Here is a 6,164-nt window from a genome sequence, read left to right as displayed (position 1 = left end):
CTGTTACAAGAAATGCCAAAGTTGTACACACATGGTAAACACAAAGCAAAAACCTCTAATAGATACACTATAAATAAATGGCACAGAAATCAAAACATACCACTAGAAAAAAATCACTTAACCATGAAGGAAGACAGTAACAGAGGGAAAAAAGAAGAAAAGGTCTAAAAAACAACCAGGAAACAAATAAAACGGTGGTAATAGACCCTTACTTATCAATAATAACCTTGAATATAAATGGATTAAATTATCCAGTTAAAAGACAAAGAATGACTGAATGCATAAAAAGTAAGACCCATGGTCGGGCAAGGTGGCTCACGCCTGTAATCCCAGCACTTTGGAAGGCCAAGGTGGGCAGATCACAAGGTCAGGAATTCGAGACCAGCCTGGCCAACATGGTGAAACTCCATCTCTACTAAAAATACAAAAATTAGCCAGGCATGGTGGCATGCACCGGTAATCCCAGCTACTCAGGAGCTGAGGCAGGAGAATGACTTGAACCCAGGAGGCAAAGGTTGCAGTGAGCCAAGATCATGCCACTGCATACCAAGCCTGGGCAACAGAGCGAGACTTCGTCTCAAACAAACAAACAACAACAACAACAAAAAACAAGACCCAGCTATATACTATCTACAAGAAACTCATTTCACCTAAACCTGTGTGATACAGCAAAAGCATCTCAAAGAGGGAAGTTCATAGCAATAAATGCCAACATAAAAAAGTAGAACTAGTGGAGGAATGTGGAACCATGGCCACTATGGTTGCTGTTTGCAGTGGTCTGAGGAGGAAGAAGTTGACACACCTCGTAATGGCTGCTGTTAGCCTTACATATCCCAGGACACACATGGTGCTATGGAGAAGAGGTTGTTTACAATATAAACAGATATCCACCAATGAGGACTTGCCCATTCCAATGGAAAATTCTTATAAAGAAGCCCTTAAGAAATGTATCTTGTGTGGAAAGCATGTAAGATGTTAAGAATGTGCAGCTTTTGTCCCAGTTTATTTCTCCATTTATTGGATACATTCGTGGAAGGCACAAACAGGTCTTTGTGGGAAGAAACAGAAAGAAATCACAAAAGCAATTAAGAGACCTCAAATAATAGGGTTTATGCCAGTTACATACAAGGATGCTGCATATCTCAAGGATCCTACAGTTTGTAACATCAGATATCACGAGTAAATTATACCATGTTACCACCAATAAACTTATTTTACAGTTAAAAAAAAAGGTAGAAAGACTTCAAATAAACAACCCAATGACACACCTCAAAGAACTAGAAAAGCAAGAGCAAACCCAATGCAAAATAATTAGAAGGAAAAATATAGTAAAGATTAGAGCAGAAACAAATTAAATTGAAACCAAAGAAAACCATATAAAAAAATCATTGTTGTTTCATTTTGTTTTGTGTTTTAGTTTATAGAGAGTTTATTCAAGTACAAAGATTTAGGACTGTAACCCAGGACATGCTTCCATGTTGTCTTGGGGAGTGCTCCAGAGAACAAGCAACAGACCCAGGTTTTTAAAGAAAACAAAGGATGAATTAGGAGAATGGGAGATTACCAAAGTTGTTCATCAGCAATTCTCATTGGTTTATGAAAATGACATTGGTTAATGATTGGCTATCCATTGTTCAACGATAGTGTGTATGGCATTGTATGGCTACTTGCTGTCAGTTAGTCTCAAGCCCACATAGCAGGTGGCTTCAAGAAGTAATTATCTCACTCAAGGGGTAGTGAGACTTGACTGCTGTTACATTTTAAATGCTTTTCTGAGCCTAAAAATTTAAAGATTTATTTCTCATTTCTCCCTTTCGAGCAAAATCTTTCTTTTTGAAAGAACTGATCAAAATCTGAGTGTCAGAAAGCTCACTTCTGAGAGTCCTGTCTCACACTGAGGAGGGAAGGAGGAGAAGTCTCAGTGAGGAATTTTTATTTTAAGAGCACTCAAAAGTAAAATTAGGATGGCATCACAGAGTGGCAAAGAATGAGACCTCAGTAAGATCCTTGATTTATCACCTGTTGAATCATCTCTAGTCTTTGGAAATGCCATCATTTCAGTTTTCTTGGAAGAAGTAATATATAAGGATTATAAACAAAAAGAGAATTTATATGAAATAATGAAAAAAACAAAATGACCAGTTTCATTAGGGAGCCAACTGAAAACATCATGAAGAAAATTAAATCCAGGTTCTTCTTTAGAGATTTGTTGTAGCCAAGACATAATTCAGAGCTTAGTCCAAATTGTAGGAAAATAATAAAAACTCAGAAACAGTGGTCAGGGCTAGAATCTAATAAAAAATGTATATCGTTTCCTGTGAAACAGTTTTTCTTTCTCTAGTTCCCCATTTTTTACCAAAGGTAATTGTTAGTAGGACCAACTGACTTCTAAAATAAGTGTCCACATGATATTTGACCTGCTTATTTGTATGAAATGCAACAAGAGTAGTGATTAGCCCTAAAGACAGCTTTGGAAGTTGGCTTTACTGGAGCTTTTTCGTAACACATTTCAGATTAGACTTTCAAAGCCTCTTGAGGCTGGGAAGCCAAGCCATGAATGCACCATTAGACTTTGCTATAATACTTATACAAACTGGGTGAATTCCTGCCTTCTCAAGGTCCCTAATTCTCCTGAGGTTCCTGGGCCTGTCAGAATTTGATATTCTTTTCTTACTGTAAGGTCAGGAACCCTGTAAGAGAACCATGTAGACAATGTACCAGGCCAGTCTGTCTCCAAGTCTATTGTCTTATAAAGCCAATTCCATTCCCTCAAGGCAGTCTGGTCATCTCCGAAAATGTGACATTCTAGTCATTATGTTGTGGAAGACAGATTCTTATTGAACTTATGAAAATATCTATATTGCCATAAAATAAGAACATTCAAATAGTTTCCAAATTTTGGAGAAATCAGGTCGAAAGAAAGGCAAATGTTTTAATTTTGCTCATAAAACTGTACCCAATTGCTATAAGCTATAAATACCTCAAAAAGAAAAAAAAGTTTGGCTCTGAAAACAAAATAGAAAAAGAATTGGTAATGTTTCAACCAAAAAAGTCATAAAAAGCTTCAGTTTTCTATCAGTTCAGTCCCATGTAATTAACTTTGGTTCTGCTTGATGTTGGGTTAGCAATCCTCATGAGAACATCAACTTTTTATCATTTATTATTATTATTACTATTATTCTGAGACAGAGTCTTGCTCTGTGGTCCAGGCTGGAGTACAGTGGCACAATCTCAGCTCACCTCAGCTCAATCTCCACCTCCTGGGCTCATGTAATTCTCCCCCCTCCGCCTCCTGAGTAGCTGGGACTACAGGCATGGGACGACGTGCCTGGCTAATTTTTCTACTTTTAGTAGAGACAGGGTTTTGCCATGTTGCCCAAGCTGGTCCTGAACTCCTGGGCTCAAGCGATCCACCAGCCTTTGCCTTCCAAAGTGCCAGGATTACTGGCATGAGCCACCACGCCAGGCCCACATCAGCTTTTTAACTGAAGTCCTGAAAGTCTTTACCTATTCCCATGGTATTATCTTGAAAGTTACGAGAAATCTGTGTTCACAAATACTTGGCACTATTCCTTCTATGAATTTCCTTTTGCTGACTTGTCAGATTCTGGGTTCCCTTCACTGCAGCTTCAAGCAGAATGGCTTTGGTGTCCTACTCACAGTGCCAAAACTACAGGGTCCAAGGGAAAGTGTCCCCTTTGCCTCCTGAAAGGTTACAAAAGCTACTGCAACCTTCAACAGGTTCAGCTGGACAAAAACAGTCCATGCCCATACCAGGATGCCAGCTGTCAGTGAAGCAGCAGGAGTCAATGGAAGCCTGCTTCAGGTCCCATCTTGGTCACCCAAAGGTCAACTTTTGTTTACTGATTTATTAAAAAGGGTATTAAAAAGACACGGATGAAAAAGTGCATAAGATGGGTCTGACAGAAGTGATTCAGAGCTTCCACGCCCTCCCTGGGCATGCCACTCTCTGGGAACCTCTATGTGTTCAGCTCTCCAGAAACTCAAAAATTTGTTTCTGTGTTTTTTTTTTTTTTTGAAAAGATAAACAAAATCACCAAACCTTTAGCTAAGTAAAAAACAAACAAACAAACCAAAAAAACAAAACAAGAGAGAACCAAATAAATTAAAACAAAAATGAAAAGGAAACATTACTACTGATACCACAGAAACACAAAGGATCATTAAAGACTATTATGAACAACTATATGCCAACAAATAGGAAAATCTGAAAGAAATAAATATATTTCTGCACACATATAATCTACCAAGACTGAACCATGAAGAAACAGAAAACCTGAACAGACCAATAACAAGTAATGACATTGAAGTACTAATAAAAACTCTCCATTAAAAAAAAAAAGTCCAGGACCTGACAACTTTGGTGCTGAATTCTACTAAACACTTAACTAGTACCAATCCTACTCAAACAATTCCAAAAAATTGAAGAGAAAGGAATACTTCCAAAGTCCTTCTACAGTGTCAGCATTTCTGCAATACCAAATAAGGATACAACAAAAAAGATAAGGATACAGCAAAAAAGATAAGGATAAGGATACAACAAAAAAGAAAACTACAGGCCAATATTCCTGATAAATATAGATACAAAAATTCTCCACACAATACTGGCAAGCCAAATTCAACAACACATTAAAAAGAACATTTATCATGATCAAGTGAGATTCATTCCAGGGATGCAAATACGGTTCAACATATACAAATCAACAAACATGATACATCACATTAACAAAATGAAGAGCAAAAGCCATATGATCATTTAAATAAATGCTGAAAAAAAACATTTTGTAAAATTTAACATTGTTTCATGATTAAAACTCTCAACAAGCTGTGTATAGAAGAAACATATCTCAACACAATAAAAGCTATATATGAAAAGTCTACAGCTAAAATCATACTGAATCATGAAAAAGTTGAAAGCCTTTCCTCTGAAATCTGTCACAAGACAAGAATGCCCACTTTCACTATTTTTATTCAATATAGTACTGGAAGTCCTAGCTAGAGTAATTAGGCAAGAGAAGGAAATAAAGGACATCCAATATCCTTAACAAGCATCAGTACAAAAATGCTCAACAAAATCCTGGCAAACTAAATCCAGCAGCAAATCAAAAAGCTTATGCACCATGATCAAGTAGGCCTCATCCCCAGGTTGCAAGGTTGGTTTGACACATGCAAATCAATAAATGTGATTCACCACATAAAAAGAACTACGGATAAAAACCACATGATTGTCTCAATAGATGCAGAAAAGGCATTAGATAAAATTCCAAATCCATTTATGTTAAGAAGTCTCAATAAACTAGGCATTGAAGGAACATACCTCAAAATAATAAGAGCAATCTATGCAAACCCACAGCCAACATCATGCTAAATTGGCAAAAGCTGGAAGCATTCCCCTTGAAAACCGGCATAAGACAAGGATACCCTCCTTCACTACTCCTACTCAATACAGTATTGGAAGTTCTGGCTATGGCAATCAGGCAAGAGAAAGAAAGAAAGAAAGGGCATTCAAATAAAAATGAGAGGAAGTCAAGCTATTCCTATTCAAAAATGACATGGTCCTGTACTAGAAAACCTGAGTCTCAGCCCAAAAACTTCTTAAACTGATAAACAGCTTAAGCAAAGTCTCAAGAAACAAAATTAATGTGCGAAAATCACTAACATTTCTATACATCAACAGTCAAGCCAAGAGCCAGATCAGGAATGAATTCTCATTCACCATTGCCACAAAAACAATAAAATACCTAGGAATACAGCTACTAGGGAGGTGAAAGATCTCTACAATGAGAATTAGAAAACACTATTCAAAGAAACCAGAGATGGCATAAACAAATGGGAAAATATTCCTTGCTCATGGACAGAAAGAATCAGTATTGTGAAAATGGCCATACTGCCCGAAACAATTTATAGGTTAAATGCTATTCCCATTAAACTACCACTGACATTCTCCACAGACCTAGAAAAAACTATGTTAAAATTCATATGGACCCAAAAAAGAGCCTGAATAGCCAAGGCAATCCTAAGTACAAAAAACAAAGCTAGTGACATCACATTACCAGACTTCAAACTATACTATAGGGCTACAGTAATCAAAACAGCATGATACTGGTACAAAAACAGACACACAGACCAATGGAACAGAATAC

The 6,164-nt window shown here is 37.1% G+C and overlaps 1 pseudogene; it reads left to right on the top strand.

The window, feature by feature from the left end:
* The first annotated feature begins 748 nt into the window (after positions 1 to 748).
* Positions 749 to 1,183, top strand: LOC111525109 (annotated as a pseudogene).
* The last annotated feature ends 4,981 nt before the right edge of the window (positions 1,184 to 6,164 follow it).

Source organism: Piliocolobus tephrosceles, chromosome 6 (genome assembly GCF_002776525.5).
Source record: "Piliocolobus tephrosceles isolate RC106 chromosome 6, ASM277652v3, whole genome shotgun sequence".
Classification (NCBI taxonomy): domain Eukaryota; kingdom Metazoa; phylum Chordata; class Mammalia; order Primates; family Cercopithecidae; genus Piliocolobus; species Piliocolobus tephrosceles.
The sequence above is the reverse complement of the archived record's forward strand: the minus strand, read 5'-3'. Positions and strand labels throughout refer to the sequence as shown.